Below are 9,776 nucleotides of genomic sequence, written 5' to 3'. Positions count from 1 at the left end.
CAGAAATCCCTTCCTTTATTGTTAACAGTTACATCTGCTGCTTCTTTCTTCTAGTGCTACGCAGATCTCTTTAATCCCTATAATGTGTTCCCAATTTGATTGTATTTACATACATGTCTATAGCCTTGCTGAGAATACCAGCCATACTCTTCATCACATTTCCATGATGTGTTGAGGCTTGGTTTGGATAATGTCACTTTTCTCTTGCCTGGAGAATTTGGCTTCCTGTGAGCTTTTGGAATTTGACTTCTTCCTTTATATATCCAGAGGATTTTTTTTTCTTTCTGCGTCTCTCCCTCTCTCTCCCTCTCTCTCTCTGCTTGTTTTGGAGGTTTTTTTTTGTTTTTTTTTTCAGTCTACTAAGGGAACCAAGGATGTGTACTGCATACCCTCTGGCCTGCCATGTTTAATTTAGATGAAGCCTTAGTATGAAAAATTGAAAAGAGACTGCTTTGCGTTTGAAGTGGGTGCAAGCCATGCTCCATGGCTGAGGGTTTTGCAGGAACTATTGTGGAGATGCAGGAAGTGGAAATGAGTCATGTCTGAAGCAAATCCAATTGAACCAAACAAAATAATAACAAAAGAAACCAAAAACTCTTATGGCTGAGTTAATAGATTTTAGTGCTTGACTTCTGTAATCAGAGCTAATGTCGCCTCGTGCAGAATCCCGGCCAACACAATCCCTGAAACGAGCGCTGCTGGTTGCGATCTGGTGCTTGAGAAATGTGATGATTCACTGTCCCCTCAGGATAGCCTGTGCCTCATTAAGAGATAAAATCCAGAAGCCTAGTACTCATGTTGAATACTCAGCTGTGCGCTGATATCTGACGTGGTCAGAGCAAGGAAATAACTCCCACCAGCCCCAGAGCCGGCAGCCCCTGCACGTGCTTGCAGCCCCCGAAAGTGGAGATGTCCACGCCACGCCACCACCCGCCTCCTCCGGGCTCCTGTGTGGAAAAAGAGCTGACACTGCCTGAGCACCTCCATCTAGTTCGGGTTCAGAAGTGGCAGGCTCCCATGGGACCCTGGTCAACCCAGTTTGCTCCTAGTTTCTTGGGTAAGGAAGGGGCTCCAAGGTCCTGCGTTGTCCCAGACCAAACCTTCATGGCACGGCAGGGCTTCTTCCACACCCCGGGGACTGGGACTTCCAAGCATCACCACAGAGGCCAATGCTGACAACTTTTCAGCAATTAAACCTCTATGATCATAAATATGAAAGCAGAATGCTTCTTAGTATGCATTTTTTCCATACAGAAAATGCAAAACATTTTTGTCTTTATATTGTAAAAACAATAAACTAAAGAAGACTCCGTTTCAGTAAAGGATACCCCACTCATCATGCCAGGAAAATGTTGACTGATCACATTGGGTAAGAAAAATAATCCACTAAGCCAATTCTGTGAAGTACTAGCACAAGGTTCACAGTGCAGATATATGCAACTTTATTCGACTTTGGGGATTTTTCCCATTTTCTGCCACTGAGCTAATGAGGAAAAGGTAGGTTAATTTAAATAAATAATTAAAAAAATATATTATCATCCTTTCTTACATTAAAAAAATCAACATATTAAACTGCATCCTGCTCCCTTGATGTTTAAATAGAAACTCACAGTTTGCCCAACTCAAAAGAAGCCATCCTACTTCTCTGGTTGAACAGATCTGTTGCATTAATTTACCAAGCATATCCACTTGATTTAGTTGAAATAACACTTACAAAGTAATAAATGTTTAGTTTAAAAGGAGGTTAATGAGCAAAGTTTATTACTTACTGGAAAATCATTGAAATTGAAAGCCACATATATTTACATAAAGTATGTGGCATCTGAAATAAATCCAAAGAATTTTGTTATTAATTTCCTGTGTTGTTTACATGTGTTAGAGCTATGTTTATTCCAGAAGAATCACTCAACAGGAATGACAGAAATCAAAGTGCAAACAGGTTTATTCTTCTCGTTAACATATGAATAACAGCATCAGCTTTTAGTGTTAGTTAGTGCAACAAACACTTTTCTTCAAATACATATAAAATAAATGAGAAAATAAAACAAAGAACTGTGCAGTCAAGTAACTTTTTTTTATAAAATAAAATAAAAATTAGTGCCTTTTTTTCAATTTTGTAATTTTTCTATTAATTCCAAAAGATATTGAATACATTGCAGCAGGTTTTACAGTGTTTTACTGTATGTTTCATTAAGCAAATACTTATACAATGAAGTGATAATCGAGATCATAAAAACATCAAGGGTTCCATTATATTTTCTCACAAACCTGTGAATTAAAAAAATAAGTATAAAGTTACCTTAACAAATCAAAGGCTGTAGAGTTTATAAAGTCTCCTTTTAAAGTTGGAAGGGAACACGGATCACATTTTTATGGCAAGTTACTGTATGTTAAAGCAATTTCTCATTTTTCACATTTGGTATGAAAATCATCCCGCATGTTTCTTAACCTCAGACCATCTCCTCTTAGTTTTGGCAAGGCTGTAGAAAGCAGTTGGCTTTCTCTAAACCAGCTAAGAAGAAAATTATGAATGCTCTTTTCTTTGCTCCTAGCCCTGGCTCTTAAGTCCTTACGTAGGCAGAATTCTCCTCGGAGCAAATAGGAGCTTTGCTGTTGAGTAGATATGACTGTGCAGGACTCGGTGCTTCCAGCTTTACGTACCACACCGTTTTATTACTGCCTAGAAACACTGTCCACAGGCACAGAGTGATCATGCCAGGAGTGCCTGGGAAGCAGCATGTTCACAGCCGGTTCCTCGTTCTCCATCATCTCATCTCTGCAATCCAGTTGTGGGCCTGGATAAAAAGAGGGTAAGGAGTACGTGGGCTTTCCAAGAGTGCATGTTGTAACCAGCTCTTCTTTGTTTATAGAGACACACACAGTCCAGTATTGAGACCTTCAAGAGAGAATCTTCTAACAAAATAAGTAGGTTATACTTATGTTTTGCTATGAAATATGGAGAATCACTCCTCTTTTCATCATCTGCCAAGTGTTTCTGGGTTTGGAGGTTGTCTTGCAACAGTCGAGATGCTCTAACAAGCTAAGGATCGAGTCCTCAAGCCACCCGTATACTTGCTGACACTACAAGCAAGCAGCCCCTCTGCTACTGGGGGCTGGCCAAGCACGCTGTCTTCTGCACATGCCAGTCAGGCAGGGGGCTGCGAACGCACCCCCTCCAGAATGCTAGAGAGCACGGCACTGCAGTCACTCCAGCGTTAAATGGGGATTTCCATCCCACCCGGAGTCCATACGTCAGAGCAACCTTCGCACTGAGGCGCGGGGTTCCGGGTTCCCCCTGGGGGTTGCATGTGCCCCCCGGAACCATCCCCATGGTACCCCTCAGTAAAAGGGAACAAACTGCGAGTTTCCAGCCCAACTGCCCCCCAAACCCAGTTCTGCTGTGGGAGGTTTAACACTTACTTAATGAGGACTATGTGTGTGCATACATATGGATGTGTGTATATCTGTCTACACATACACACAATATAAATTAACTAAACATGTTACTAGGATACATCAGGAAAACCACATCCAAACAAAGAGTCCAATATGGAAAAAGCTATTAAAAGATCCCAACGTTTGAGGTTGTTATGTACAGGAATAAATATGATTACTGGTTACCAATCTTACATTTGTTCTTTTCCTGCTGGCATTTATAAGAGGTGCTGTCCTTCTGGGGGTGAAGGGAAGATTTCAAACGACAGAATTCTGACCTTCTCAAATAATGTGATGTTCATAACTAAATTACTCACCTCTGGAAGATTTGTGAGTGAGGTTCATGGATAAAATGGAGTATGGGAACTGGTGCCAACTTTTTTTTTTTAAGTTGCAAAATGTCCGAGAGGCCTGAATGGGCTCCTGAGCGTAGAGCCTTTAGAAGAGTGGAGGAAAGGACCTTTAAGTTCGAGGTGCCCAGAGGACTGGAGTGCCTTCACGAGTGTCAGTTCATTACTGAAAGACAAGGATAAGCATTGACTTCGCAGTCTCCTGTCTGTAACGTCTTTCTTTAAAGCTACCCAGCTAGCCTAAAGATTTTTCCTCCTGCCCAGCTGCCGCTGCATTTTGAATGCAAGGACACACAGACAGAGGACAGACACACTGCAGGTGACAGACTCAGTGCTGGTGTGCACCTGGCTGGGTTGCCAGGAAGGTGAAGCACCTGGAGATGCCCTTACAGCCCCAGGGGTGATGATGACTCTGTTTTGCAGGGGCTCTACTAAAGCCCTTCAGCAGCCATGGACCGAGGTGTGGCAAATTAGCTGGCTGGCAAATACCCCTTGTAAAGATCTATGAAGCAATGGCCTGGTGTTTGAATGCTCTCCTGCCTCCTGTAGTGCTTCCCCTGAGTCCTGCACCCTACAAATAATGATGCAAAGACAGAGAAGCCCCCACAGTGCCACAGCTGAACCCTGCAAAGCTGGTCATCTCTTGGATAGCAAGAACAGAGAGCTGGACAGTTAAAATAAATAAAAATATGTCTCAAAATCAGGCTCTTGAAGAGTGTAATACAGGCTGGCAGGTCCACGTGGGGCGGCACCTGGTCCATCTCACATGTTTCAAATGATGGGATGGTGCAGGAGCTGCACAACCCGAGCTTCTCTGGACAAAGACAAACATGCCAGCCCCAGATGCTTCCTCAAGTGTTGGGGTGTGTAACAAAATGCTAACTTAAATGACACTGGTCATGTGACAAAAAGGCTCAGATTTGTGTCTAGCAATGATTTTCCAAACTGGAATTCCTCTTGGCTTGCTTTGAAGTCAGTAAGAAACCTCCCGTTGGGTTTAATACAAACAGAATCAACCCTCACTGAAGATTTTAGAGAGGCAGAGAAAAACATTTTTCCTGTTAAAAGATTTTCCTATTAGTACAGACACATAAAAGCCTTCTCAAAGCTATAATGTTAAATATTTTAATGTCCTGCCAAACCTCATCAATTCTCATTGTTTAACAAAAATGGCACAGACATTATGAGTTGCTAGCTATGGTATTTTCTGCATATTAAGATCAATAATATGCTTTACAAGGAAAAAAGGGTTGGTTAATGAGAAAAGCCTTTTAAAAGTCAAGACAATTCCAACTGTTATGAATGATTACAAATTGTGTGGTTAATTTTATGGGGAGTGGGATTGGGGGAGATTAAGGCCTTGGGCACACGAACTATACTGTTGCATTTCCTCTTCCTTTCTTTACTAGAAACTGTACCTCCTCAAAAAACATCCCTTATTGATCATCTGTGCAGATTCTAGGAAACACCAGCATAGCTGAAAGCATAACAAGCTAAGATTTCCATTTCAGCACCATCACTGGACTCTTAAAATATTTATTGGAATAAATTTCTTTGACAGGCTGTACTGACATGTACAGAAGGAAAACTTGGCTCAGACTGCTTTAAAATTGCACTTTTTGGACCCTATGCTCTATTCCTTATTCAAGCAGAAGTGCCAATAGCCTCAGGAGCTTAGAGGTGTGAGGGTTTTGGCCTTTGACTTCTTCCACATAAGCAACACAGATGCACTCCCCTGGGTCTCCAGCTGCGGTGTGCTCATGCCAGCGATATCCACCTAAGCAGCATCCTGCTATCCTTCATTGTGGTGGTGGAGAATAAAACTTTTCTATCAGAAACTGAAAAAAAAAACACTCCTTTTTTCTTTCTTTCTTTCTTTCTTTTTTTTTTTTTTTCTAGCAAAAAGAAAACAACGGTGTGATGGTTAATTAGATGTTCCCAGAGGCTCTGGGGGGCTCATTTTTGTTCCTCTGTAAAGGTGTATTGACCTCTGGGTAGAAGATGTTCCTACATTGTTACAGAAGAAGGGGGAAGGCAGGAGGCACAGAACCTCTAGTTGTGCCATGCAGAGTAAAGCAGATTTGAAGAATCATATCATAGAATCACAGAATAGTTTGGGTTGGAAGGGACCTTAAAGACCATCCATGCCGTGGGCAGGGACACCTCCCACTAGACCAGGCTGGTCAAAGCCCCATCCGACCTGGCCAAGATTGGGGCATCTACAGCTTCTCTGGGCAACCTGTTCCAGTGCCTCACCACCCTGTGAGTAAAGAATTTTCCCCTAACATCTAACCTAAATCTTCCCTCTTTTAGTTTAAAACCATTCCCCCTCATCCTGTCATTATCTGATTGAGCAAAGAGTTGCTCTCCATTTTTTTATAGGACCCTTTAAGTGCTGAAAGGTTGCAGTGAGGTCCCTCTGGCGCCTTCTCTTCTCCAGGCTGAACACCCCCAGCTCTCTCAGTCTTTGTTCATAGGAGAGGTGTTCCAGCCCTCTGATCATCTTTGTGGCCCTCCTCTGGACTTGCTCTAGCAGCCCCACATCCTTCCTCTACTGGGGGCCCCAGACCTGGATGCAGCACTCCAGGTGGGGCCTCACAAGGGCACAGCAGAGGGGGACAATTCCCTCCCTTGACCTGCTGGCCACTCCTCATTAGATGCAGCCCAGGATGCAGTTGGCCTTCTGGGCTGCAAGCCAACACTGCTGGCTCATGTTGAGCCTTTCATCCACCAGAACCCCCAAGTCCTTCTCTGCAGGGCTGCTCTCAGTGAGTTCTTCTCCCAGTCTGCACTCCTGTCTGGGACTGCCCCAGCCCAGGTGCAGCATCTTGCACTTGGACTTGTTGAACCTCAGTAGGTTCACATGAGCGTGCTTCTCCAGCTTGTCCAGGTCCCTTTGAACGGCATCCCCTCATTCTGTTGTATCAACTGCACCATTCAGCTTGGTGTCATCTGCAAACTTGCTGAGGGTGTACTCGATCCCACTGTCTGTGTTGTTGATAAAGATATTAAACAGCACTGTTCCCAGGACGGGCTGCCTGAGGGACACCACATGTCACCAGCCTCCACCTGCACATAGAGCCATTGACCACAATTCTCCATCTGTGGCCTTCTAGCCAATTCCTTATCCACCAAAGAGTCCACCTTTCAAATCCTTATCTCTCCAATTTAGAGATCAGGATGTCATGTGGGACAATGTCAAAGGCCTTGAAGAAGTCCAGGTAGATGACGTCGGTCGGTCTTCCCTTGTCAACTAATGCAGTCACTCTGTCATAGAAGGCCACCAGACTGCTCAGGCACAATTTGCCCTTGGTGAAACCATGCTGACTATCTCAGATCACCTTCTTCTCATGCATGTGCCTTGACATTGCTTCCAGGAGGATCTGTTCCACGATCTTTCCAGACTTGGAGGTAAGGCTCACTGGTCTGTAGTTCCCTGGGTCCTCCTTTCTACCCTTTTTAAAAATGGAAGTGATGTTTCCCTTTTTTCAGTCACCAGGAACTTCACCTGACTGCCAGGACTTTTCAAATATTATGGGGAGAGGCTTGGCGACTCCATCAGCCAATTCCCTCAGGACCCTGGGGTTCATGTCATCAAGCCCCCTAGACTTGTAGTTGCTCAGTTGCATCAGGTGGCCTCAGACCTGCTCTTCACTTACAGTGGGTGGAACTTTGCTCCCCGAGACCCTGCCTTGAGGTTCAGGGAGTGGAGAGGTGTGGGAAGCCTGAGTGGCAGTGAAGCCCGAGGCAAAGGACTCATAGAGTACCTCAGCTTTCTCCATGTCTGTGGAGTGAAGTAGTAGTGGCCACAGATTCAAACACAAAGTCGATCCTTTTAGAAAATATACCCAGATGCAGGTTGCACAATCACAGGTGCCTCCACAGTCTCATTCCTCTGTCCACCCTCGAGTCAACGATACCTTGACTTCTAGTTCTCCCTTCTTGTTTACCAGAGGGGCTACACTCTCCTTGGTCTTTCTTTTCTGACCAATGCACCTATAGCATCTTTTCCTGTTATTCTGTGCATCCCTTGCCAAGCTCAGTTCCATCCATGCTGTGGCTTTCCTGATCCCATCCCTGCACACCCTGACAGCATCCCTGTACTCTTCCCAGGCCATGTGTCCCTTCTTCCACTGCCTGTGCATCTCCTTCTTGTACTTCAGTTTGACCAGCAGGGCTTTGCTCAGTCATGTTGGTTTCCTGCCTTCCCCACTTGATTTCCTACACATGGGGTAGAACTATTTATTCTCCCACCCTTCGGTTGCCTGCTATCCCAGAAGCTACATGCCACAGTGACAGGAGATGTGGCAGTTAACTCCCTAAAGCAGATGAAGGAGGCAGACCTACTCCTGGACTCAAGTTGTGCATGATTAGCAGGCTGCTGTGCAAAATGGGGCTGCCTGCACTCTCCCTGCTGGCATTTTCCTTCCATGCTGCAGTGCCACCGCGTTTTGCGCAGAGCTCGCCTGTGTGAGCGTGTATTGCATGTTCACTGTCAGAGCAGGCTCCTCCAGAGGAGGAATGCTTTATCTGTGAATCCGGATGGGATTAGGTGTGAGATACGCACTTAGCCCTGTCAAGACCAAAAGGCTTCAGTGCATGTGCAGAGCAGAACTTCAGGCATCTCAGAGACTTCCCTGGTGCCTGGGGGGTTACTTGGTAAAGCCACGATGATATGAAAAAGACAGTTTGCATTTAAACACCAGATTTCCACCTAATCCCCAGCGATGGTATGTTTGTGAGCTGGACTTGTGTCCCAGTTACGTAATAGCAGTTTTCTAGGTGTAGACGGTATGAAGTAGTGCAGTAATTCCTCTTAAATACGGCATCTTGGAACCGCCTCTGAATGTAAGTTTTTCCCGAGACTCATTGTGGCAATGAGAAATGAATGCACACATATTAATATGTAGTATTTGCTGTAGTATACTGCAGTGTAAAAATGGGTGCACACACACCTCCTGCTCTGTTTATAATCTCCCTACACAACACAGTGTGAGCAAATGAAAAGAAATCTAAAAAATGATAGAAACAAATTGTCATTCAAATATACTACAAACTCCTGGTTCCATCCCAAATAGGAACTTTCTTTAATTTACTGCCTAAAATGCTTATGAAACTGTTTTCATGAATACTCACACAGAGGTGAATGGTCTTAATTTCCTTTCTTGCCTTCTTTCCACTCCCGGACAGCCCAGAGCCTTGAAATGCCCTTCAGTTTCCCACTACGACCCACCTCAGATCTCACCATGCCTCCAGACCCTGGCAAATCACGGGAGGGTCACAAGCAGTGGCGAAGCAGGAGGTCCAAAATGGGGGGAGCAGTGGAAAATCCATCATGGCATCGGACCTGAGGTCACTGCATTTGGCTGCACGATGAGTTGGCCAGTGGGGTAGACATGGAGCAGGTGAGGTACAGATTGCAAAGGCTGAGCTTGACAGTGGATGTTGGATTGGTGCCCAGGTTGCGCAGCAAAGTGGCAGAAGACGAGTTAAGTCTGCAGAGGCCCAAAAAGATAATTGAAAACACCCCTGGATGACAATGGCTATTTACTTGCATCCAGTCACTGCATCCCATGGAGGAAGAGAGGAACAGAGTGGCTCCCCGGGCTGCCTTTGGGAGCTGTGACCAGGCACAGCCCATCCCATAGGTCTGCACATCCCCACTGCTTCTGCCTGGCCCCATGAGCGTCCCGGGGGGTGAGGGCTGACAAGGCGGGGCGGGAGGGGGGGGGGCAGAAAAACACCAGGAAACGCGTTTTGACAGAAAAGGCTTGCGAGCCTCCCATGTGCGCTCCACATTGCCTATCGCGTGCCCTTTGATGTCGGGTTTTGTTCATGGGAAGGCGTAGGGCCGGATCCTCACCCGGGGACGGCCGGTGCCACCCTGCGCACCGCGCCGCGGCCACGGGCAGCCCGCCCCAGCGCCGATCCCGCAGCCCCCAGTGCACAGGGCGCTTTTTTCCCTTTTTTCTTTTTCTTTTCCCCAGGCAT

The 9,776-nt window shown here is 45.5% G+C and overlaps 1 long non-coding RNA gene across 1 annotated transcript; it reads right to left on the bottom strand.

Annotated features, from left to right (window-relative positions):
* Positions 1-2,116: 2,116 nt before the first annotated feature.
* Positions 2,117-9,265, bottom strand: LOC118253508 (uncharacterized). The gene is made up of 3 exons (XR_004780449.2): positions 8,922-9,265; positions 3,753-3,951; positions 2,117-2,795 (listed from the first exon to the last, which is right to left on the bottom strand). It is a non-coding gene; the product is annotated as an uncharacterized LOC118253508 (long non-coding RNA).
* Positions 9,266-9,776: the final 511 nt, after the last annotated feature.

Source organism: Cygnus atratus, chromosome 4, assembly GCF_013377495.2.
Source record: "Cygnus atratus isolate AKBS03 ecotype Queensland, Australia chromosome 4, CAtr_DNAZoo_HiC_assembly, whole genome shotgun sequence".
Classification (NCBI taxonomy): domain Eukaryota; kingdom Metazoa; phylum Chordata; class Aves; order Anseriformes; family Anatidae; genus Cygnus; species Cygnus atratus.
Note: the sequence above shows the minus strand (reverse complement) of the source record. Positions and strands in the feature narration are given on the sequence as shown.